The sequence below is a fragment of the Bos indicus genome, chromosome 5 (genome assembly GCF_029378745.1).
Source record: "Bos indicus isolate NIAB-ARS_2022 breed Sahiwal x Tharparkar chromosome 5, NIAB-ARS_B.indTharparkar_mat_pri_1.0, whole genome shotgun sequence".
Classification (NCBI taxonomy): Eukaryota; Metazoa; Chordata; class Mammalia; order Artiodactyla; family Bovidae; genus Bos; species Bos indicus.
Genome location: NC_091764.1, coordinates 74,852,398 through 74,878,318, shown reverse-complemented (window position 1 = coordinate 74,878,318; position 25,921 = coordinate 74,852,398). Strand labels below are relative to the sequence as shown.

Sequence of the window (25,921 nt, the reverse complement as noted above, 5' to 3'; positions counted from 1 at the left end):
GTTCAGTAATTTGCCAGAATCTGCAGCATACATAGAATTCCACAAATGTGTCATGAAGTCAATGTCATGACTAGTATTTTCAAAAATGAAAAAGATTGGAAGATATTAGCGTATTGGGGGGACACTTGTTTCATTTATCTGAGGCTGTTTGTATTATAAAATATATTTCTTATAGTGGGCTGAGGGTAAAAAATAAAAACTCAACCTTGTGCAAATCATCGGCATCTGAACTGTAGGATTTGCTCCATGCAGGGTTGCTATGGGAATGTAATGAGTTACGCAGCACACCTGAAACTGCTCAGGGACCCTGGATCCTAGGAACTCCGTGGTGGATAGATGCTGACAACAGCACTGCAGGAGTCACAGGATTCACAGTTCTTTATACACACGTGTGTGTATTTATATGTTTTTTCCTATGTATTGGTTGCACTGGGTCTCCATTATTGTGCATGGGCTTTTCCAGTTGCAGTAAGTGGGGACTAGTCTTTGTCGTGAGTGCGGGCTTCTCTTATTTTGGTGGCTCCTCTCATTGCAGAGCACAGGCTCTAGGCGCATGGGCTTCAGTAGTTGTGGCCCCCGGGCTGTAGTTGCTCTGTGGCCTGTGGAAGCTGCCTGGACCAGGGATCAAACCCATGTCCCCTGCCTTGACAGGCAGATTCTTATCCACCAGAGAAGTCCTGGATTCCTAGTTCTTATTACAGCTTCATGATGGTGATGATGATGAGGGTCCTAGAAGGCCATACCCAGTCTGGTCCCTCTGCTGGGGACTCTCAGGCCAGCCTCTAACCACTGTCCCCATCTCCAGACTAAAAAGCAATATAAGTGAAAATTATTTTTCAAATAAAAATTTTCAAATAAAAAAATTTTCAAAGCAGAAAAAACTGCTCATAGATGTTTACTGCAGCTTTATTCATAATTTCTAAAACTTGGAAGCAATCATGATGTCCTTCAACAGGTGAACAGATAAATAAACTGCTACCTCCAGACCATGGAATATTATTCAGTGCCAGAATGAAATGAGCTCTCAAGCCATGGGAAGACATGGAGGAATCTTAAATGCATTATTACTAAGTAAAAGAAGCCAATCTGAAAAGGCTAAATTCTGTATGATTCCAGCTATATAACATTCTGGAAAAGGCAAAACTATGGAGACAGTAAAAAGATCAGTGGTTGCTGAGACCTGGGTGAAATAGGGGGAGAGAGGGATGAATTGGTGGAGCACAAGGGAGTTTTCGGGCAGTGACAAAACTGCATGATACTATAATGAAGGATACGTGTCATTACACATTTGTACAAACCCACAGAATGTACAACAGCAAGAGCGAACCCCGAGTGTTCAAGAGTGAAGTATGGATTTTGGGTGATTACAGGTATCAGTGTGGGTTCATCAGTTGTAACCAATGTCCCACTAATAGGGTTCAAGTCACCAATTCCTCTGTGCGTGTATGTGTGTTTCCCCACATCAATAAGCACTGCCTTGGATACCAGCTGGGTACCCTACAATTCAACCAAATTCTGGCACTATCTACCTGGAGATAGCGTCAGATCCCACAGGTTAAGGGTTCAGTCTTACACAACTAACTCCTTCCCTCACTCTGGATGCCAATCACAACTCCACGTTGCTGCCTGTGCTTCTGACCAATTAGCTATAGACTGGAGGTTCCAATGACTCCCTCCTTAGGTTCAATTGATTTCAAACTCAGGAAACCCATTTACTCACTAGATCACTGATTTGTTATAAAAGGATGTAAGTCAGGAACAGCCAGATGGAAGAGATGCATAGGGCTGGATGTGGGGAAGGGAGTGTCATTCCCATGCTTTCTCTGAGCACATCACCCTCCACATGTTTCCCAACCTGGAAGCTCTCTGAACCCTGTTCTTTAGGGTTTTTATGGAGGCTTCCTTGCAGAAGCCTGCTTGATTAACTCACTGGCCTGGTTCCACCTCTAGTCCCTCTCCCTCCCCTCTAATTGCAAGGTTCACTCCACTCACAACTGGTCCCATCCTTTTACGATCTTTGATCTTTAGTTGTGGCACATGGGTTCTACCTCCCTGACCAGCAGTCAAACCCAGGCCCTTTGCATTGGGAGCGTGGAGTCTTAGCCACTGGAACACCAGGGAAGTTCCAACCAGTCCCATCCTTAAGTGGAATCCAAAAGTTATGACAAAACTTTTCTGCTCTGTTAGGAAATTCCAAAGGTTTTAAGAGCTGTGAGCCAGGAGCTGTGGATGAAGGCCAAATATATACATGAAAAGTATATTTTGATTATCTGAATGACCAAAGTCATATTTCTTATAAACTAAAGTATCTCAATAAGTCTCATGGGGGATGTCGATAATGGGGAGGCTCTGCATATATGGGGGCAAAGGGTATATGGGAAATCTCTGTAGCTTCCCCTTGGCTTTTCTATGAACTTGCTGCTGCTGCTGCTGCTAAGTCGCTTCAGTCGTGTCGGACTCTGTGGGACCCCATGGACGGCAGCCCACCAGGCTCCCTCGTCCCTGGGATTCTCCAGGCAAGAACACTGGAGTGGGTTGCCATTTCCTTCTCCAATGCATGAAAGTGAAAAGTGAAAGTGAAGTCGCTCAGTCGTGTCCAACTCTTAGTGACCCCATGGACTGCAGCCTACCAGGCTCCACCGTCCATGGGATTTTCCAGGCAAGAGTACTGGAGTGGGGTGCCATTGCCTTCTCCGTCTATGAACTTAGTGATGCTCTAAAAAATAAAATCAATTTTTAAAATAGGGGCAGGTGAAGGGTTACTAAGAACTAGGACCCTAGAGTCAGATGCCCTGGGCTGGAAGCCTGACTCCATCACTTGTTAGCTCTGTGATACTGAGCAAGTCATTCAGTCTCTCTGTTCTTCAGTGGCCTCATTTGTAATGTGGGGAATCTAAAGAGACCCACCTCAGAGGGCTCTTGAGAGCATCATGTGAGGGAATATACAAAATGTTCTCAGAAAATGTCTGGGACGTATAAACATCAGTGGTTATTGTCTTCCTAAAGGCCATGGGACGCTTATGGACTGTAAGCAGAGGAGGAATTTCCAGCCCCCTGGAGGCCACCTTAAATCCAGACACTGCCATCTGCCCCCTGCACGGGTGCTTCTAGTAGCTCAAACCTTTGCCCTCTGTTTACAGGGAGACACCAGCTGTGACCCTCCACTGCATGGTCCTTTGCTGGCACCTCCCTATCTTACCCAAGCACTTTGTGGTTTTTTTCTCCATTTCCTTTGGTTAAATGTCTTTGAGGTGCAGGGGCTTCTCTTGGGCAAGAGCAGTGCTTCCTCAATCACTCTTCTCTGCTTGCCAGGGTTTTTAGACCCCGATGCCCCTCCACTCCAGAGAAGGCAATGGCACCCCACTCCAGTACTCTTGCCTGGAAAATCCCATGGACAGAGGAGCCTGGTAGGCTGCAGTCCATGGGGTCGCTAAGAGTCGGACACAACTGAGTGACTTCACTTTCACTTTTCACTTTCATGCATTGGAGAAGGAAATGGCAACCCACTCCAGTGTTCTTGCCTGGAGAATCCCAGGGATGGGGGAGCCTGGTGGGCTGCCATCTATGGGGTCGCACAGAGTCGGACACGACTGATGTCACCTGACTCCATCACTACCTGGCTGGGCTGGACAGCTGCCATGGCTTTTTCATCTTGGACTTTACAGTACGTGGCCTGACCTCCCAGCAAGGGATCTGTCATGACTGTAAAGTCCTTTGCCACACAGAGAAGGCTCAATGTTAAGAGTGCACCTTTGAAGGGAAGAGAGGTTCAGAGACACCCTCACACCAAGTCAAACAGGCCATGCTTGGCAGTGGGTACTATCCTGGGCCCAGGGAGCAGAGGCCATGCTTTGCATAGCATGGGTGTGGGACCATGGCACTTTCAAATACCTGTTTCCGTGAAACTTGGAAAAGGCAGAGACCTTTTTTTTCCTCTTTTTGTAACAACTTTATAGATATATAATTCACATACCATAAAATTCGCCCTTTTAAAGTGTACAATTCAGTGGTTTTTAGTGTAGGCACAGCGTTGGGCAACCATCAGCAATTCCAGAACATTTTCGTCATCCCCAAAGAAACCCCGTACCCATGAGCAGTCACGCCCCTTTCCCTCCTCCCCTCAGCCCCCGGCAACCACTAATCTACTTTCCCACTCCATAGATTTGCCTATTCTGGACATTTCATAGAAATGGAATCATACAATATGTAACCTTTTGTGTCTGGCTTCTTTCACATAGCATTAGGTTTCCAGGGTTCCTCCATGTGGTACCATGTATCAGAACTTCATTTGTTTCTATTGTCAAATAACAGGCCATTATACAGAATGCCACATTTTGCTTATCTGTTGATCAGTTCATGGGCATTTGAATTGCTTCCTTTTCTTGGCTATTATGTATCATGCTGCTATGAACATGCATGCACATTTCCTGTACACATTTTTGTGTACAGTTGTTTCATTTCTCTTGGGTGGATGCTTAGGGGTGGAATTTCTAGGTCAGCTGGTAACTCCATGATTAGTACTTTGAGGCACTTGCCACCTTGTTTTCCAAAGTGGCTGCACCATTTAACAGTCCCACCAGGGAGGCATCAGGGTACCAATTTCTCCAATATTTACATTTACTTATTTCCTTGTAAAGCTTCTCAGTGGAAACTGAGACTCACTTGGGCAAGGCAGTGTGGATTCAACACCCGGCAGCTGTGCTGTGCTGACGCAGGTTTGCCCTTGGAAACAAGCAGGCTTGGCCTTGAAGGCTGGTCTTCCTACCGAGCTGTGTGGTTTTGGAAGTCTCTTAACCTCTCTGAGCTGTTTTTCTCTTTTGAGACCAGAAGTGAGATCTAATAGTAGAGATTACAGGCAAGAGTTTGTGAAGCTATGGGCAACCTTATGCTTTATTTACTTGTTTATTTTTTAATGTGATGCATATTTTATTTTTTAATTGAGGTATAGTTGATTCATGTTGAAATTTGTCTTGTTTTATTTTTATTTTTATATTATCCACTTCCAAAGGCCTGATTCTAAATTCACACGTGCTGCAAGAGGGTGGTAAAAGCAGCATATTGCAAGGCAAATAGGTGTAGATTTAAATCTCTGCTTTGTCTCTTATTGTCTATGAGGCCTTGGGCTTGTAAACTCTACCTTTCTGAGTCCCCACTTCCTCTGTGAAAAGGAGATAAGACACCATATCTGAGGGTTGTTGTCAGGATAAATGTCTTATGGTCAGCATTCAATAGATGATAGACACAATTTTTTTTTTAATTAAGTAATTCATTTTTTATTAGCTATGCCACATGACTTGCACAATCTTAGTTCCCTGACCAGGGATTGAAACTGGGCCCTCAGCAGTGAAAGTGCCGAGTCCTAACCACTGAACTGCCCAGAATTCCCAATAGGCACCATTATTAAAACAGGGAAGACTGGGACTTCCCTGGTGGCGCAGTGGATAAGAATCCACCTGCTGAGGCAGGGGACACAGGTTCAATCCCTGGTCCGAGAAGAACCCCCATGCCGTAGAGCAACCAAGCCCATGTGCCACAATTACTGGGCCCACACTCTAGAACCCTCAAGTCGCAACTATGGAACCTGTTGCTGCAATTACTGAAGCTCGAATGCCCTGCTCCACAAGAGAAGCCACAGCAATGAGAAGCCCGAACACAGCAATGAAAAGTAGCCCCCTCTCACTGCAACTAGAGAAATCCCTTGTGCAGCAAAGAAGACCCAGAGCAGCCAAAAAAGAAAAAAACAAAGGAAGACCCATTCATTCCACCAACATTGACCCAGATCCTAATAAGCGTCAGCTGCTGTGACACTAAGGTGATTTTCAGATCTGTGCTCCCAGGTTTGGAGGAGCAGACAAATAAAGAATTGTGTGACAATGTGACTAGTGTTATCAAGAGGTGTGTTAATGTTCTCTGTGGTTAGAGAGGAAGGGGTACGGCAGGCAGAAGGAAGTGGCCACAGGAAGATCTGGGTGGCACTGGAGCAGGTGGGGGAGGCCTCTTTCTGCAGAGTGGATGGTGGGGTCATGTCCTCCTAAAACTCCATCTCCTCTGGGCTACCCCGCCCCCACACCCAGGACCCAGAAGCAGCCCATCTACACAGAGGCTGGAAGGACGGCAAACCTTTGGCTTATAAATCCAGATCAGATACAGACTTAATGCCCTCTCTGAGCACACATCCAAACCTCTGTGTATCCAAGGCACAGTAGCCTGGGGCATTGTGGACACCATGAGGAGCAGAGTCATTAATATAAAGGGAAAAGGGGCTTGTGACAGAAAATGGACTGAGGAGGGAGGCAGAACAGCACAGAGAAAAGGGCTTCAGATTATAACTGTGCCTTTTAATAGCCTGTGATATCTGGCAAGTCATACCTGCTCATTCTAGCCTCAGCTTGCATGCTCAGTCGTATCCGACTCTTTGGGACCCCATGGACTATAGCCCACCAGGCTCCTCTGTCCGTGGAAATTTCCAAGCAAGAATACTGGAGTGGGTTGCCACTTCCTACCCCAGGGGATCTTCCCAATCCAGTGATTGAACTCGAGTCTCTTGTGTTTCCTGCATTGGCAGATGGACCCTTTACCACTGAACCACCTGGGACAAACACAACCTTCCTCAAACAGTAAATGTCAAGATGAAGTGAGGTGGGATGAGAATGCAGTTGCAAAAGCTAAATGTTATAAACCTACAGGAAAGTTGATTATTGTCATCTGATGAGTGGATACATAGAATATGGTATATCCATACAAGGGGATGCTGTGCTGTGCTTAGTCAGCTATTGTGTCCAACTCTTTGCAACCCCATGGGCTGTAGCCCACCAGACTCCTCTGTCTATGGGGATTCTCCAGAGTATTGGAGTGGGTTGCCATGCCCTCCTCCAGGGGGTTCTTCCCAACCCAGGGATCGAACCCGGGTCTCCCGCCCTGCAGGTGGATTCTTTACCATCTGAGCCACCAGGGAAGCCTATACAAGGGATGATCACTCAGCAATAGAAGGAATGAAGTACTAATACAAGCACCACATAAATGGACCTGGAATACTCATGCTTGGTGAAAGAAACCAGATGCAGAGGACTGCATATTATATATTCTGTTTACATGAAATGTCCATAAAAGGCACATCTCTAGAGACAGGCAGTAGACTGGCGGTTGCCTCAGACAGGAGGAGGAAGTTGGGGGGAAATGGGGAGTGGCTGCTAACAGATATGGGGTTTCTTTGGAGTGATAAAAATGTTCTCCAATTAAACAGTGTTGATGGTTGCATAACTCTGTGACTAGATTCAAAACCACTGAATTGTACACTTTACAGGGGTGAAAGGTATGCAAATTATATCTCAGGAAAGCTCTTAAGAAGAACAGAAAGCATAGTTATTTATTCTCTAGCACCCATCTGAGGAGGAGGGGAGGGAAAGTGCCAGAATGCAAGGAGATGCTGCTGCTGCTGCTAAGTCACTTCAGTCGTGTCCGACTCTGTGCGACCCCAGAGACGGCAGCCCACCAGGCTCCCCTGTCCCTGGGATTCTCCAGGCAAGAACACTGGAGTGGGTTGCCATTTCCTTCTCCAATGCATCAAAGTGAAAAGTGAAAGTGAAGTCGCTCAGTCATGTCCGACTCTTTTCGACCCCATGGACTGCAGCCTACCAGGCTCCTCCGTCCATGGGATTTTCCAGGCAAGGAGATGCTGAGGAGAAGGAAAGGAAGGCTGGGTGAGGAGGTTGTGAGGGTGAGGGAAGTGAGGAGTGAAGTCTCCTTGGAGTCAGGGGAAGAAAAGGATGGAGGAGTAAGGAGAGGCCTCTGGGTTGAGTCTGGTTGGCATTGAGAAGCTGGGAATGTGAGCAGAGTTGGGAGTCAGGCTTGAAGACAGGTTTGGCAAGAACCAAATCATTGGACAACTGAACAATAGGGAAACGCACTGAGAATCTTGGGTAATAAAACTGTAGGTGATTTACATGTTTTTTTTAGTGCTTGAATTTTTTTTCTAGGTTAAAAAAATGAGAATGTATTATTTTATATCTATATTTTAATTTCTAGTATATCTTTTATATTTAAATTTGATTTTTATTTAAATAGGTAATGTATTTATATGAGTATAAATTTAAGAGAGAGAAAGGTTTTTTTTTCTTCAGTGAAAATTCTCCCACTCTTATTTCCCCATCACCCAGTTCTTCTAAGAATAGCCAGTGTTACTTACTTCTTGTATATCCTTCCAAAGATATTCTGTTTAGTCTAAGATGTATTATTTTAGCATAAAATATTATATGGGTTAAAAAAAAAAAAGACTGAAGGGCACATGCAACAAAAGTAAAAAATAGGCAAATTGCACTTCATGAAAAAAAAATTTTGTGCATCAGAAAACAATATCAACAGGGTAAAATAATAACCCAGAGATTAGAGGGAAGTGAAGTGAAATGAAGTTGTTCAGTCGTGTCCGACTCTTTGCAACCCCATGGACTGGGATTTTCCAGGCAAGAGTGCTGGAGTGGATTGCCATTTCCTTCTCCAGGGGATCTTCCCGACCCAGGAATCGAACCCTGGTCTCCCCCATTGCAGGCAGATGCTTTACCGTCTGAGCCACCAGGGAAGCCTTGCAAATCATACATCTGATAAGGGATTAATATCCAGAATATACAGAGAACTCCTGAAGTTCATCAACAAAAATTCCCAAACAATATGATTCCAAAATGGGCAAAGGAGTTGAATAGACATTTCTCCAAAGAAGACATACAAATGGCCGATACGTACATGAAAAGATTCTCGACACCACTAATCATCACAGAAATGCAAATCAAAACCACAATGAGATATCACTTTATATCCATTAAAATGGCTACTATCCCAAACCAAAAACTTTTCACCTATTTTCCTGTTGTATGTATCTTCTTTGTTAACAATATTTTTTATTATGATAAATAAACAGAAGAAAGGATGTGGACAAAACTGGAAACCTTGCGCACTGTTGGTAAGAAGGTGAAATATAGCTGCTGTGAAACAGTATGATGTTCCTAAAAAATTAAAAATAGAATTACCTTGTATGATCCAGTGATTATACTCTGAGCATATACTCCCCCAAACTGAAAACAGAAGAGATGTTTGTGCATCTATGTTCATAGGGGTATTAGACACAATAACTAAAATGTGGAAGCAACCCCAGTATTCAACAATGGATGAAAGAATAAGCAAAGTGTGGTATGTACATATAGGAGAATCTTATTCAGCATTAAGAAGGAAGTTCTGATGCATGCTACAACATGGATGAAAGTTGAGGACATTATGCTAAGTGAAAAAAAGACAAATGCTGTTTGAGTACACTTACATGTGAGAAGGACCTAAAATAGTCAAACTCATAGAGACAGAAAGTGGCCCTGTGGTTTTCCAGGAGGTGAGTGGAGCAGGAAAGGAGGATGGGGGAGGTATTGTTTGTTGAGTGGCTATAGCGTTTCAGCTTTGCAAGATGAAAAGGATTTTGGAGCGGGATAGTGGTGATGGTTGCACAACAGTACATGGCCTTAATGCCAGTGAACCATACACTCAAGCATGATTAAGATGGCACATTTTATGTTATATATGTATTTTAACCACAATAAAAACAAACTGGAAAAAAAAAAGAAAGACTGAACATCAGGAAAAGGCTGGGGTTGGAGATATGGATTTGAAAGTCATTCACATGAATATACTCCAGTATTTTTACCTGAAGAATTCCCTGGACAGAGGAGCCTGGCAAGCTACGGTCCATGAGGTCGCAAGAGTCAGGCATGATTTAGCAACTAAACCAGCACACGTGAATATAATATTTGAAAGTGGGGGAGTAGGTCAGAAGCCAGATCTAGGAGGGAGGAGAAGAAGGGAGAAGAGAGCTGAAAACACTGGGCACCTCTGTGTAGTACTATGTAGCACTTGGACTCTGAAGCTCTACCGACATCGGCTGAACTCTGGCCCCAGCACTGTGTGAACTTAGCAAGTCAACCTAAGTTCTCTGAGCCTCTGCGTCCTCATCTGTAAAATGGAGACAATATTCATCTCTAACCTCGTAGTGTCCTTGTGAGGATTAAATGAGATGATGTTTAACCAAAGCACTTGGCACCATGCCTGCCACATGGTAATCACTCAGTCAATGGGAGCCTCTGGCAGAGGTGCTATTAAAAATACTGAAGGATCAATATAAACCAGGTGCCAGCCAGTTGAAAGAAACACCACCTTCCACAAACAGTTATAGCCCAAACTGGTGCATTCCAGCTGCGTGTCCACCCTGGACTGGGAAGCAATCATGGAAGGGAGAACAGGGAAAGCAAACAGCCCTTCTCGGGAGTTTCTAGAAAGTCTGTGTTGGGAGGAAGGGATGTTGAGCAGATTCAAATGCCATCTAGGAAGGCAAGACCTCAGTGAGGCTTTGGGCTTGTGGACATCTGAAGAGCAGATTCAGAGGGTGAGTAAGAGCAAGGTGCGGTATCTGAGGGCCTGATGCAGATGCTGTGAGTTAAGGCTCACTTTCTGGATAAATCTCCTGATGAGATGTAGGGCAGAACGTGGTATACATCACTCATGAGAGTATTTTTTTTTTAATTACAAAAATTTTTAATTTAAACTGAAATTTTTGTGGCTGTGTTGGGTCTTCCTTGTGGCTCACAGACTTTCTCTAGTTGTGGCCCGTGGGCTTCTCTTATTTTGGAGCAAGGACTCTAGAGCATGTGGGCTCAGTAGCTGCGGCAGGAGGGTCTCTCTAATTATGGTGCATGGACTTAGTTGCCTGGAGGCATTGAAATCTTAGTTCCCTCACCAGGTTTGAACCCCTGTTCCCTGCATCGGAAGGTGGATTCTCAACCACTGGACCACGACGGAGGTCGCTAGAATATTTTCACTGCTCTAAAAACTCTCTGTGCTCTGCCTGTTTGGTCCTTCCCCTTCTACAACCCCTCAAAAACTACTCATCTTTTTACTCCATAGTTTTGCCTTTTTTCAGAATGTCATATAGTTGGAATCATATTAACAGGCAGTTTTTTTCATATTGAGTCTTTCACTTAATAATATGTTTAAGCTTCCTCCATGTCTTTTCATATCTCCAGAGTTCATATTTTTTTAGCACTAATATTTCATTGTCAGGATGTGGAGCAGTTTATTTATCCATTTGCCTACAGAAGGACATCTTGTTGCTTCCAGGTTTGGGCAATTATGAATAAAGCAACTGGAAACATCTATGTGCAGGTTTGGAGGTGTACATGTTTTCAACTCCTCTGGATAAACACTGAGAAGAACTGCTGGATAATATGGTAAAAGTATGTTGAGTTTTGTTAGAAACCACAACACTGGCTTCCAAAGTGGCTTTGCATGCCCACCAGCAATCAATAAGAGTTCCAGTTGCTCCAGATCCTCACCTGCATTTGGTGTTATCAGTGTTCCAGATTCTGGCCATTCTAACAGGTGTGTAGTGGAGGCTCATTGTTTCCATTTGCTTTTTCTCATGATATATGATGGTGAACATCTTTTCATACACTTATTTGCCCTCTGTATATCATTTTCCTGTTAAGGTTTTTTTGTCTTTTTTTTTTTAATCATGTGGTTTGTTTTCTTCTTGTTGAGTTTTAAGAATTCTTTGAATATTTTGGATAGTAATCCTTTTTCTGGTTTGTTTTTAAGACAGTGAAATTCCCAAGTATGGTTACAGGCAGATGAGCTGCCAAGATGTTGAAAAGAAAAAGAATTAGCAGGAACATAAACTATGTATACACAATGACTTGAATTGTATTTTTTTAGTTATTTGTTATCAGTTGTTATTGTTAATATAAATAACATATACATGTTATTTATGTTATATGTTATCAGGGCTTCCCTGATAGCTCAGTTGGTAAAGAATCCACCTGCAATGCAGGAGACCCTGTTTCGATTCCTGGGTCAGGAAAATCCACTGGAGAAAGGATAGGCTACCCACTCCTGAATTCTTGGGCTTCCCTTGTGTCTCAGCTGGTAAAGAATCCACCTGCAATGTGGGAGACCTGGGTTCGATCCCTGGGTTGGGAAGATCCCCTGGAGAAGGGAAAGGCTACCCACTCCAGTATTCTGGCCTGGAGAATTCCATGGACTGTAAGGTCTATGGAGTCACAAAGAGTTGGAGATGACTGAGTGCCTTTCACTTTCATGTTATTTGTAACTTTTAATTTTATATAGTCACAAACTTAAACAAAATAGGACAAAGGACTCCCATATACCTTTTATCCATCTTTGCCCATTGTTTATAGTTTGCTTCAGTTTTGCTTTATTATCTTCCTTTTTTATTGAAATACAAATTTAGCATCAGTACAGCACAGAAGTCTTAAATGTACAAATCAATGAATTTTACATGTGGAGACCCAGTTGGAACCACCAACCAGATTGAGACACAGAACCTCCCAGTATTTCAGAAGTTTCCTTTGGTTCCTCTCCCATTCACTAACTCTCTTCAAAGAAAACCTCTATTCTGGCTTATTTTACTAGAGTTTGATTTTGCCTGTTATAGAACTTCACAAAAATGGAATTATACAATATCTACTTGTGTGTGTGTGTCTAAACTCTCACTTAGCAGTATGTCTGTGAAAGTAATTCATTAAAAAAATAATAGCAGCTTAAGATATGTTATATACCATAAAGTTCATCCTTTTAAAGTAAACAATTCAGTTGTTTTTTTTTTTATTAGTTTATTTTTAATTGGAGGATAATTGCTTTACAATACTGTGTTGGTCTCTGCCATACATCAACATGAATCAATCATAGGTATACACATGTCCCCTCCCTCTTGAACCTCCCTCCCACCTTCCACCCTATCCCACATCTCTGGTTTGTCACAGAGCACCTGACTGAGCTCCCTGCATCATACAGCAAATTTCCACTGGCTATCCATTTTACATATGGTAATGTACATGTTTCCATGTTACTGTCTCAATTTGTCTAATTTCTCGATTTAATGTATCAGAGAGTTGTGCAACCACTCCCACTATCTTATTTCAGAATATTTTCATTGTCTCAAAAAAAAAAAACCTCATCATACCCATTAGCAGTAAATTCCTATTGTTTCCTTTCCCCAACCTGTGGCAACCATTAATCTATCTTCTATCTCCAAAGATTTGCCTATTCTAGACATTTCATACACATGAAATTATATACTATGTTGTCTTTTGTGACTGGCTTCTTTTACTTAGCATAATGTTGTTAAGGTTTGTCTATCTCGTAGCACGTGTTAGTGTGTTCCTTTTTGTTGCTGAGTAATATGCCATTGTAGGCATATACCACAGTTCTGTTCATCCACTTATCAGTTCATGGATATCCGAGTCACTGTGTCTTTTCACACATAATACTAATTTCTTCCTTTTTATTTCTGTATAGTAGTCCATTGTATGAACATTCTCAGTTTATCCACTGTACTGTTGGTGGGCTTTTCTATTCCTGGTTCTTGGCCATGTTAAGCTGCTATGAACATTTTTGTACATGTCTTTGTCAGGTGTGAGCACTCACTTCTGTTGGGTATGTAGTTAAGAGTGGAATTGTGGATCACAGGTTATATAAGTATAGTGTGTTAGTCGCTCAGTCGGGTCCGACTTTTCATGATCCCATAGAGTGTAGTCCACAAGGTTCCTCTGTCCATGGAATTCTCCAGGAAAGAATACTGGAATGGGTTGCCATTCCCTTCTCCAGGGGGATCTTTCCAACCCAGGGATCGAACCTGGGTCTCCTGCATTGCAGGCAGATTCTTTACCATCTGAGCCACCAGGTAAACCCCTATACAAGTATATTCAATTTTAGAACATACAGCCAAACACTTTCCCAAAGTGGTTATAGAAACTTACATCCCCATCAGCAATTTATGAGAGATTCAGGAAGTCCCATCTTCCCCAACACATGTTATGTTAATTTCAGCCATTCTAGCTGGAGTGGTGCTAACTCATCGTGGTTTCAACTTGCATTTTGTGATAACTAATGAGGGTTAGCACCTTTTCAATTTGCTTCCGGGCTAGTTATCCTTTCTTATGTAGTACTCATTCAAGTCTGCCCATTAAAACAGAAAAAAAAAGTTGGGTTGACTGTCTTTTTCTTAACATAGATGTTCTTGATAAATTCTGGATAACACCCTTGCTTTGTATATATGTATTGTAAATATTTTCTCCCAGTCTATGGTCTGATTTTTCACTCTCTTAAATACATCTTTTAATGGATGAAAGTTCTTTATTTTAACAAAGTTCAATTTAACAATCTTTTCCTATCATTTATACTTTTTGTGTCTTAAAATTTTTTTGGCCTACTTCAAAGTCATGAAGAACTTTCTTTTAGAAGTTTGACTGTTTAATCTTTACATTTAGGTCTCAGATTCATCCTAAGCTATTCCTCTCAATGGTATAAGAGAAGGAGAAAAAAAATCTATTTCAATGTGTAGATAGGCAGTTGATCTAGCACCATTTATTAAAAAGACCATCTTTGGGACTGCCCTGGTGGTCCAGTGGTTGAAACTCTGTGCTTCCAATCCTGAGGGTGTGGGTTCTATTTCTGGTTGGAGAACTAAGATTTCACATGCTGTGTAAGGTGGCAAAAAAAAAAAAAAAGAATAAATAAAATGAAAAAAAGACCATCTTTTCCCCTTATTTACAGTGGTAACTTTGTAATAAATCAGATGACCATATACATGTTGATCTGCCAATTTTATTTTACATATGTATGTGTAGAAAGATTTGAAGGAAATAAGATTTGTTAATAGGTGCTATAGTGAGTTTGTAAGGTTGTAGATACTTTTGATTTATTTTTTAGTATTTTCTCTACCAACCATGGGCTGGCTTCCTGGGTGGTGCTAGTGGTAATGAACCTGCCTGTCATTGCAGGAGATGTAAGAGACGTGCGTTCAGTCCCTGGGTTGGGAAGATCCCCTGGAGGAAGAAATGGCAATCCACTCCAGTATTCTTGTCTGGGAAATCCCATGGACAGAGGAGCCTGGCAGGTTACAGTCCTTACATAGGGTTGCAAAGAGTTGGACACAACTGAAGCAACTTAGCACGTATGTACACCAACCATAATACTATTTTAATACTCAGATAAAATAGATAAAATATTTTTCTAAAATACCACTAGGGTGTAGGTTCTAGGAGACAGAGGAAGGGTTAGGTTTGGACAGTAAGCAGGAGGGCTTCCTGAAGTAGGAAGGCATACAAGCTAGTAGATAATGAGGAGAGAATTCAGAGCTCAGCTGACAGGCCTTCTATCTTCTTAGGGACCTCAGTTTTCTGGAGAAGGTGGTGTAGGAGGTTGAAGGTGAGGAAAATAGATATGATCATCATCGATAATGCTCTGTTGTTAAGTACACATTGCTTAGCAGTTTATAAAACACTTACAGGCCCACTTCTCCTGTGTTCTCCCCAACAGTCCTGCAGGCAAGGCCCTGTGATTACACCCATTTTATGGATAAAGAAATGGATGTTCTCTGAGTCTTGTTCAAGCATCCATTAAAGATCATTTTATGTCAAGCCTTGTGTCAGTTCTGGGTCCACAGAGACATTTAGGGCATATTTCCTATCCGCTCTCAGGCAGCTCCTAGCTCAGGCAGAGGAAACAGTAAGTATATGGACAATTAAAAGCTAATGTATTAGTGCTCAACAGAATACTACTCAGCTTCAAATGCATTTGAGTCAGTTCTAATGAGGTGGATGAAACCCTAGTCTATTATACAGAGTGAAGTAAGTCAGAAAGAGAAAGACAAATACTGTGTATTAACACACATATATGGAATCTAAAAAGATGGTACTGACGATCCTATTTACAGGGCAGCAAAGGAGACACAGGTGTAAAGAACAGACTTTTGGACTCAGTGGGAGAAAGAGAGGGTGGGATGATCTGAGAGAACAGCATTGAAACATATACATTACCTTTTATGTAAAATAGATAACCAGTGTGAGTCTGATGCTTGAAGCAGGGCACCCAAAGCCGGTGCTCTGGAACAACCTAGAGGGATAGAGTAGACAGAGAGGTGGGAGGGGGGTTCAGGAAGGAGGGGACACATGTATGCCTATGACGAATTCACACTGATGTATGGCAAAAACCATCACAATATTGTAAAGTAATCCAATTAAAATAAATTAAAAAATATTTTAAAAAATCTAGTGTGTTAGTGCTATGAGAGATAAATGCAAGATGATGTTGGGGTGGGTCTCTCCCAGTTTTAGAAAAATTATGCAAGTTATATATGCTGCAAAGAAGAACTATTAAACTCATCTTGGTGTGCTTTTCCAATGATTACTTTATGATTAATTATCAGAAAAATTGATCAACTTACTTTCTCACCTGTAATCTCTAAACCTGGCTGACGGTGGACATTTTTATTCTTTTTTAAAAAACTTCATAGGTGAAAAATGGCATTCCATGTAGTTTTGTTTGCATTTCAGATGACTGGACATTTTTATTTCTTCTTTTTAACTAGACCGTTCCTTTTTGGACCACTTTTATTTTAAAGCATTTGGGGTTTACCTTATGGATGCATATTGTTGATATTCACATATTGTTGATAATTCTTTGTCACAGAGTTGCAAAATCTTTTTTCCAGTTTTGTCTTGCCTATAGATCATACTTTTTTTGAAGCTCATTTGGAAGACTAGTTTAGTCATAGTAGGAAGAACATTCCAAAAGGAAAGAGTAATGAGAAATTTTCCCTCTTTAGATATAAAATGTATTGTAGAGCTACCATCCTTAAAGTATTGTGGAACTGGCACAGGAACACACAGAAAGACGAATGGATACAACTCAGAAACAGATTCAAGAATATATGAGTTGGTAGGTGATGATGGTGTGTGGACAGTTGGCTATTAGAAAAATTATATTCGATTTCTTTCCCACTCCAAAATTAAAATGAATTCCAGATGGGTTAAAAATGTAACAAAATCTTTTAAAAATTAAAAAAAAAAAATCTGTAATCCTCTTGTTGTGGGCAGTAATACACACACAGATACACACACACAGTGCGCTTTGCCAGCCTGAAGAACCCCAAGAAAACATTTTGCAAAAAATATCTGAAAGGAAATGTGCGAGTTAACCACGTGGAGGTAAAGAGAGGCTCGGAAGGGCACTCCAGGCTGAAGGAACCCACCGGAGCAGACGTGTGGAGGCTGAAAGACTGCAGCGTGCGCACTCCAAAGACAGGGTCAAAAATGGAACTCAGGGCGCCCACAAGGGATCCGGGGCTTGAGTCCAGGTCCGCCCCCACAGGCCATCTGCATTGTAAAATAGCACTTTTCCCATATATGGTACTTAATATCTGTTCTGGTATCAACAGAATGACATGGGTCAGAGAAAACAGCTCGCGGGGCGGAGTGTCAGCAGCCCGGACTTTCCCAGTCGGCTCCCGCCGGGCCTCGCCCGAAATCAGGCAATGCACCAAAATCCCTGCCGGGAGTCCGCCGAGACTCTACTCCTCCTGGTTGGATTCTCTCTGTGTCAATCCTTCTCCTGGAACCTGGCGGTTCGTTGCGCCCGCCCTAGGGGGCGGGGCTCCCGCCTAAGAAGAGCGGGGGGAAGGTGGAGGGGGTGGAGATGGGGGCGGATGGGGAGAACGTATTCCCACCCCTCTGGGCCTATAGGCTCCACCCACTGCCTTTCCACAGGTCAAGCTGTCTGTTCATCATGACCAGCAGCTGGTTGGAGTGGGTGAGACAGCTCGGGGGCGGGCTCGTCTCTTCAGGCTCCGCCCCGCAGCCGGCGCTGGGCTCGGAGTGGGCGCGCTCTGAGAGGGGCGGGGCGGCAGGGCGGCGAGGAGCAGCTCAGGGTGCGGTGAGGCGCGCAGATCCTAGCTGTTCCTGGGCAGGGCACTGAAGGCTGAGCGAGGCTGACCTGCTGCAGCTCCCGCCTCGCGCGCTCGCCCCACCCCGCCGTCGCCCGAAGCGCTCGAGGAAGCCCTCTCGGGAGAAGCAGCGCCTGTTCCCCGGGGCAGATCCAGGTTCAGGTGAGCGAGCCCCACCGGCGGGTCCCGCCCCGAGCGGGCGAGCGGGGGTGGCGGGTACCGGACGCGCGGAGTCTGGGTGAGCTGGGCGATGAGTGGTTCTCGGCCTCCGCGCGGCCGGCGACCAGGCATGGGCGGGGGAGAGCGGGTTGGGCACCCTTCACAGAGGGGCCCCGGGACTCCCGCGCGGATGCTCGGTGAAGACGCCGACGGAAGCGAGACCTGGGAGCCGAGGAAGGCTTGGGGCCGGGCACTTCCCGGAAACCCTCCGTACCCACTCCCTGCCCTCCCGCCGGCACACTCCGCAGCCCGGGCACCCGGGATCCTCGACCTCCCCCTGCTGCCGGGGCACGCGCCCCGCCTTCGCCTCGCCCAGTGCCCAAGTTGGGCAAACTTTTTAACCCCTTCTGGGCAGCCTCTGTCCCTTGGACCCAGCCGCTTGGGCGAGGTTCAGATGGGGGGCTCGGGGCGGCGGCTCCTTGGGAAGTTTCCGGGCGTTTTCGAAACGGAGGTAGCGGGCACCAGGGACCGTTTGGCAGCTGTCAGGGCGTCCTCCTGAGTCAGAATCGGACAGTCCTGCAGCAGACATTGCTCTTGGCCCGGTTTCCGCCCTCGGCTCCCGACTTCCTCATTCGCCCGGGTGCGATCGGCTGGGCGGAGGAGGGGGACCGGGAGAGGTGCGGCTGGGTGCTTGGGAAAGGGGACCCGGCGGGGATCCCGGCTTGAGGCAGGAAAGACTTTCCCCTCCCTCACAGATCCGCATCCTTTGACTTTTGGCCTCTGCTTCCTGGGAGTGGAAGGCCGGGTAAGGCCCGCACCAATCTCCGCGACCCCTGCGCGCACCTGATTCCAGCGCACCTGCGGACCGCCCCGGCAGGGTAGGGGCGGGGAGAGCTGGGCTCTGCTCCTAGAGGATCCAGCCTGGGCTATTGCATTGTGCCCTTTTGGGCCAGATCCAGGGTTTTCTACTTACCCCGCCACCCCCCCCCCCCCCCCCCCCCAAATGTCTCTGTTCAGGATCCTGATCTCCTGCTGTCCGGGGCCACGCCCAGGGCAGGACTGCACCCCCCACCCCCCTACGCCTCCCCACCACCCCCCACCGCGCCCCCAAGAGCCCAAGTGTCTCAGAAACGGAGTGTCTTCCTGGACCAGGTTGCAGATTGTCTTGAGGTGGGGGCAGGGTGAGCGCCCGGGCTGCTATCTGTGGCCCCACCCAGCCGGTGTGGGGAAAAGGTTCCCGGGAAGTCCCAGGTCCTAGGCACTGGCGGATCTCTCTCCGCTGGGCAGTTGAGGGACCCAGCCACTTCTGGGTTCACTGCACCCTTTCCTGGGCTTAACAGGATTGCAAAGTAACTGTTGAGTAACTGTTGAACGGGAAGAACCTGAGCGCCTTACTGCAACACTGTGGCCATTTCTGAGTGCTGTCTGAGCCTGTAACCTCACCGGGTGGTTTATTCCCTTTATGGTAAGGAGGGAGGCTGGTTTAAGGCCTATTTAGACAGTCACTTGATTAATATTAGTCAATTTATATACAAGACTGCTGGGAGTGGGGGGAGGGTACACAGATGTGTAATTGAGCAAATATTTAACTGGCTCCTCTGTGCCAGAGATTCTGCCAGGTGGTGGGGGGTGTGAGGTTGAGTAAGACCTGGCCTGTGCCCTAGGGCATTTAGGGGAGAGCCAAGACAAATCCGTAGATGACTCTAAGGTGAGGCGAAGATGACAGAGACCCTAGAAGGGTGCTGTGAGTCATGGGATTGGGAGAAGGGAGCCAGCCCTCCCTTCTCCTCTGGCCTATGGGAGTTTACAGTCCTCAGGGGGAAATAGTGGCCCAATGACTGAGATACAGAAGCTGCCTGTGATGAGTGTCTCCAACAGGCCTCAGACAAAGGACTCGAGGAATTCTGAGAGGGGCCACTTCTGTCTGGGATGAGAAAGGAAGCTGCCTCGAGGAAGGAGGACATGGCAGGTTTGCCAAACCGAGGCAAGCATTCAGTGTTGGAAAGTGAGGGCTCATTTATGATAATTGAGGTGTAATTAAAAACGTCAAGAGATTGCTCAGTGTAATTTGAGAGCTGCTGTGCCCCCCAGATGGCTGCAGGGTGACACTAAAAAAGCTCTGTTCTTCAGATTCAGCAAGTCCTGGCAGTGCCCATGGCAGATCCAGGTGCTTGGATTGGCAGGCAGCGTTTGGGGAAGGGCAACCCCCAGAGGTGCGTTCTGTGGGGCTCCTTGTCTGAAGGGCAGGTGAGGGTAGAGGAAAAGAGAGGGGCAGGGCTTTCTGACATTTATTTTTTATTTTTAAACTTTTAACCTAAGGGGTTGGAGATGGGACAACTTCCCTCTCACTGGATGAAGGATGCATGTTAATCACAGCCTGCCTCTTGCCCGTTCTTGCTCCAGAAAAAAACAAAACACGGATCTGTTAGCTTTTTAAAAGGAGAAAAGCACACTTAAAAATTGCTGCATTGTTGTGTCGCCTGGTGGAGGGTATTGCTAGAAGCCAGGCTAACTGTGCTTTCTTCACTTCCTCTTCTAGCTAATCCTTCCATAAAGTACTTAAGACAGCCCTTACCAGCTTGACATCTTTATTTCAAAAGGAGAGGAGGGGTTGGCTGTTGTTCTCCTCTGAGCCTGGCCCTACCCTTCTCTTGGTCGGGGGGTGGGGGTGGGGAGGGGGGTGGAGAGAAACCCCAGGCAAAGGAAAAAAAGAAAAAACAAAAATCCAGGCCTTGACAGCTTCCTCCCAAGCATCATGTTCCAAAAATATTTAGAATAACAAAATCTGTGTGTCGTCTTAATTAAACAAACGTCCTAATTTGCTGAGCATAAAACAGCATCTCTGCCCACAGGGGCAGGAAGTACATTTTCCCTTTGTGCAGCCCCAGAGAGTCACTGCCTCTCGGCTTTAACCCTTGGTGTGCTGAGCCCCTGGGCTTAAGCCCTCCTGTGACAACGGAGTGGAACCCCGGCTGCCCCCTGGGAAGCAGTAGGCTTGTGACTTAATGGGATCTGGTTCTTCATTAGAGCTGGGAAGAGTGGAGTCCTGAGTTTTGGCACTAGACAGTGTTCAGATCCTGACCCTGCCACTTAGGACTGTAGGCAAGTCACTTAACCCCCCAAGCCTCAGTGTCCTTATCTGTAATACAGGAGTCATGATATCCATCCTACGGGGTTAGATGTGAGAACTAAAAGAAATTAAGTATGTAAAGGGCCTGATACATAGTGACTGTGTACATTTTTAAGAAAATATATGTGATCAGTCTTCATTCCCTGGGTTGTCAGGTAAGGAGACAGGATAGGAAGGGTGGATGGTTCTCCTGGCTCCTAGCTCAATGCTCTTTCTGCTTCTAAAAATGATGTTCTGTGTGTGTGTTTGTGTGTGTGTGTGTGTTTGCTCATGGACCACAAAGCCTGAGTGGTAAAAACACAGGTGGTTCTGGGGCCCACCTGCTGATGCTCTTGGATGCTCTTGGTGATGAGCTTGTGCTCATTAGCCTTGTTGCAGGGCCCCGGCTCAGGCAGAAGACACACAAACTCACTGCGTTTTAGTTCTCAGACACAGCTTCCGTGGTCTAGGGAGAGCTAAGGGGTGACATGGAGGTACACTGGACTTAGTGTCTGGAGGCCTGGCTTCTGGGTCTGGCCCTGGTTGGGGGTACATTTGATTTTGCTAGAAGGCGCGTACTGCTTCACAGAGACACCATGCCAGTTTATGTGTCTGCCAGTTATACCCAAGAGTGCTTGGGAAATTGAGACATGCAGGAATTTAAATTTCTCCATAATGCCCCAGTTTCTTAGGTGCCCTCATGCCCTACTGATGGGGTCTAAGTTGTAACAACTCTCTTTATAGAAGGTAGTTGGGCAATATCTGTCAAAGCATAGTCCTTCTGACTGATTTCTAGGAACTCACCAGCAGATAAACTCAAACATGCAAAAGGAAATGTCCAAGGATATTCTTTGTAGCATTGTCTAGAGAAAGACAGGAAATAAGCTAACTGCCCATTAAGAAGGTCAAATAAATCATGGTACAGCTGCACAGTGGGAATTCTTGAAGCCTTTAAAAAAATCGAGACTGACCTATAGGTACTGATTGGGCATGCTCTCCAAGAAATATTTTAAGTGAATAAAACTTGATACAAAGTGGGATACATATTGCTCCCTCCTGTGCGAATCATGGTATGATGCCTCCGCTCTGTGCATGGATAGCTACAGAAACCCAAGTAACAGTGGTTGCCTCTAGAAAGGGCCCAGGAAGCCAGAGCCTGGGGTGAGCTTGAGCATTGCTTTTTCCACTAAATGCCTTTTTACATGTGTTGACTACTTAAATAGTCAGAAATTGAAAATTTTGTTAGTTTTATTAACAACAAAAATATGTGGTTGGCTGGCCAGTCTTGGGGGTCTTTGTTTTTAAAACGCATTGCTTGAGATCTCAGATTGCATACTGAGTGCCTGCCACGTGCAGGGGAAGAGGAAGGGTCTTAAAAATGGACTGAATTGCTCTGTGGTTGGAACATTTTGGGGCCTGCTTTCTTCTCCATGATGTCATATTATCACCAGAGTAACCCCTTTAAACAAATGTCTACTCTGATCCTTTCCCTTGGTTTCTGGAAAATGGTAGATGCTTTGATTGCCTTTTCTCTGCTGTATAAGAAAAGGAAGCCCGCGGGACATGTCTGGAATGTATTCTAGGAAGCCCTTTTGCCAGTTTCCCCACAATCCCCCTGGCTCCACGCTGTCCACTTGTCCTTTCCTGGGGAGCCCATCCTGACCAGGAGACCAGACCAGACCTTTATTCTCTTGGGTCTTCCTCATTTGTAAACTTGGGGTCATTGCAACCCACCCTATCTCCAGTTGTCCCTCAGAGATCTGGCCTATGGTTTTTATGTATTAATAACATTGGAAAAGCCCAAATTCTCGAGAAAATGTGATCAGAGGGGGGTTTTGAATTGGAGAGCCCCGCTAGCCTTCTCAAGGAGGACTGCCATAGCCTTGCACAGTGTGGGCCCCAGAGAAGACTCAGGCTCAGCTCACTCCTGAGCTGGCTCTTTTCTGTAGCACAGCTGGTTAAGACCCCTTTAGGGTCACAGGCAGGCCTGTGTCCCTGCCAGGCAGCTCTAGGCCTCTTGAAAGGTGATGTGAGTCACACATGAGTATGCACAATGAGCCTGGGTCTAAAATGGGCCTGCCACCCCATGGGCCGGTGGTTTGAAGGCGGGATGCCAGCCTGTATCTACCCCCTTCTGTCTGCCCCCACCTGCCCCTCAGGCTTTGATGGCACCGGATATTTGGGGAGCAGGCGGGGAGCTGCCCCCTTGTGTCTGATGCAGGTCTCTTTAAAAAGTAACTGAGGCAGGCTGGCTGCTGTCAGAAAGCCTCAGGCCCCTATTCTGCTGACTGGTGTCTCTGGCCCAAGGTGATTTCAGCACCCGGGGTGGACACAGCACACCCAGGCCTGGGTAGGTGGGCGCAGAAAAGGCTCCTGGCCAACCTTTGGCTGAGGGCCAGGCCATCTAGGGAGTTCTCACGACAGTGCCCTCAGCAGCTGTCTTCATCTGCAGCCCTGGGTGGGGAAGCCTTCCTCTGTGGCTAGAGAGACCCTTGCAGGGTCTTCTGGAAGTTGCCACTGAAAGGTGTGGCTTCCTTCCTGGGCAGGTGGGGCTGCAGCCTGCAGGGAAGTTGAAGTGCTCTTGAGCTTCCCCTCCCCTCCCTCTCGAAGGTCACTTCCTTGGTGCCTCTCAGGGTGCCTCTCACTTCCTTGGTGCCTCTTGGTCCTTATGGTTCTTACCCTGCTGCCCAGAGGAACAGGGGGCCTCTGTGAGGCGAGTCCCTCTCTTACCTCCATGGATGTTATTTTGGAAACTTCCATCTCATGTTTCCTTTTTCTTTCATTTAACTCTAATTCTGAATGATGCCTGGCTTAAAAGAAAAATAAACAGGGACTTCCCTGACGGTCCAGTGGTCCAGACTGCCACTGCAGGGGGCACAGGTTCCATCCCTGATCCAGCAACTAAGATCCCATACGCCAAAAAAAAAAAAAAAAAGAGAAATTGTACAGTAGCAACAGTACAATCCTCCCTACTGAATTTACTTAGGATCGTAGAGTGTCTGAGATGGAAGGGATCCTGTGTGTATGTGCTCAGTTGCATAGTCGTGTCTGACTCTGCGACCCCATGGACCATAGCCCGCCAGGCTCCTCTGTCCATGGGATTTTCCAGGCAAGAATACTGGAGGGGTTTGCCATTTCCTTCTCCAGGGAATCTTCCCCAGCCAGGGACCAAACCTGTGTTTCCTGCATTGGCAGGCAAATTCTTTACCACTGAGCCCGCTGGGAAGCTCAGAAGGGATCTTAGGGATATTGTAATTTTCACTCCTCCCACTGCTCCCCCTGCCCCCGCCCCCCCATGAGAGGGTCGAGTCAAACTCATTCTGAGTTGGTAGAAAGCTCTGGCCCCTGGTTTCCCTCAAACCCAGTGCCTTTCAGAATCACATGGCCTCATTTAAAAGTGTTTCTGAGCTGTTATCATGCCTTTCCTCGCCTTAACACACTGTTCAGCCCAGCAACACGTACTTAGCTCCTTTCATCTTTGCTTAAGTCTGTTCTTCCACACCCTTAATCGTTTTCTTTTGGGGGCTGGGAGGGTGGAGGGGCCCTAGAGTTAAGAAATGGGGTGGGAAGTGGTTTGAGTTTCTCTGAACTTCTTCCAGTTGGACAGTTCGACTTGGGCTGGAAGTTCCTGCGGCTCAAAAATCAATATTTCACATGGGGCAGCGCCAGGCGGCGGGTGGGCCACTCAGAGCCACATCGGCTTTCCACTGCCCTGCAGCTAGTCCTGGTTTCTAGTAATTTTAAGTCACTTAAGGTCTTGGGTGATTGATTAGTTGTATTTTCTATACAAAACCCATGTAGAGGGAACCACACAAGGGCTTTGGGCTCTGGCAGAGCTGGGACCAGCCCCCTGCCTTTGCTCCTGCTAACTGTTAGGCTGGAGTCTCAGCTTCCTCATTGGCCACATGGAGATGCTTCTTTCATAGGCTTGTTGTAACTTGCATAGAAACACACGCCAAGTGGCTTAGTTCTTGTCCTCCTCTTCCTCCCCTTTTCAGGTTGTCACCAACATCCTCTGTCTTTGGGTGGTAGGAGATGTATGTTCAGGTTTTAAAGATTTTAAATTAAGCCTGTCCCTTAATGATAAGGTATGGTGAGATGACTGAGGAACCTGTGGGAAGATTCCTTGAGCTTGGAGACTGAGGTTTTCTAAGCCTATGACCTTTGCTTTCTTCTTCCCAGATCACACAGTTCAGCTGGTGACGCACATCTGAACCGGTTTAAGCATTTCAAAAAAAGCTGTTACAAGGCTGCCAAGGCACCTTTATTTCGAGTTGTCTGGTGTTCAAAAGCCACCAAGTTTCCTGTGTTTTGCATAAGGCCCTGGGCTGGAGAAGGCAGCTTCCTGTCTGATAAACATAAAGAGGCGTTTGGAACCATTTGGGTGACTTAATCTAACTGGGCTGAAATGGGGGCAAAGGCTGAACTGGGAGGTCAGAAGTAGGGTCTTGTTTCATCTCTTTATCCCCAAGTCCTCACCAGCACCCTGCATGGACTTGATCCCTTGTCCTTCTTGCATGAGTGGAGTTCAAGTCCCACTGGTACTTAGCTGTAAGCTTGGGATGTGAAGGCCTGGGCAGCTGAAGCTCAGAATGCCACTTAGTGATCTCTCTGTCTCACAAAAGGCGGGTGCTCAGTACTTATCTGAAAATTCCTGGGATAGGAGAGTTGGTAGCAGGGAGCTCTTTTTCTTTTTTTCGTGTTGCAGAGAGCTTTTTAAAAACTTTTGTCTATTTTTTAATATTGAAGAGTCAGGTATTGGGTATTGATCCCAAATTTCTTGGCCAAGTCAATCATCAAAGGACTCCTTCCTGCTGCATGACCTGCCCTGTGCTGGACCTGCTGGGCTTTAGTGGGAACAAGGGCAGAGAGCATGCCTCTAG

At 45.8% G+C, this 25,921-nt stretch overlaps 1 protein-coding gene across 1 annotated transcript in view; it reads left to right on the top strand.

Annotated features, from left to right (window-relative positions):
* The first annotated feature begins 17,747 nt into the window (after nt 1–17,747).
* Nucleotides 17,748–25,921, top strand: part of MYH9 (myosin heavy chain 9) — an 86,133-nt gene continuing 77,959 nt past the window's right edge. Inside the window, exon 1 of the mRNA XM_019961321.2 lies at nt 17,748–17,932. The gene's annotated coding sequence lies outside the window, so the exon portion shown is untranslated. The remainder of the gene's footprint in view (nt 17,933–25,921) is intronic.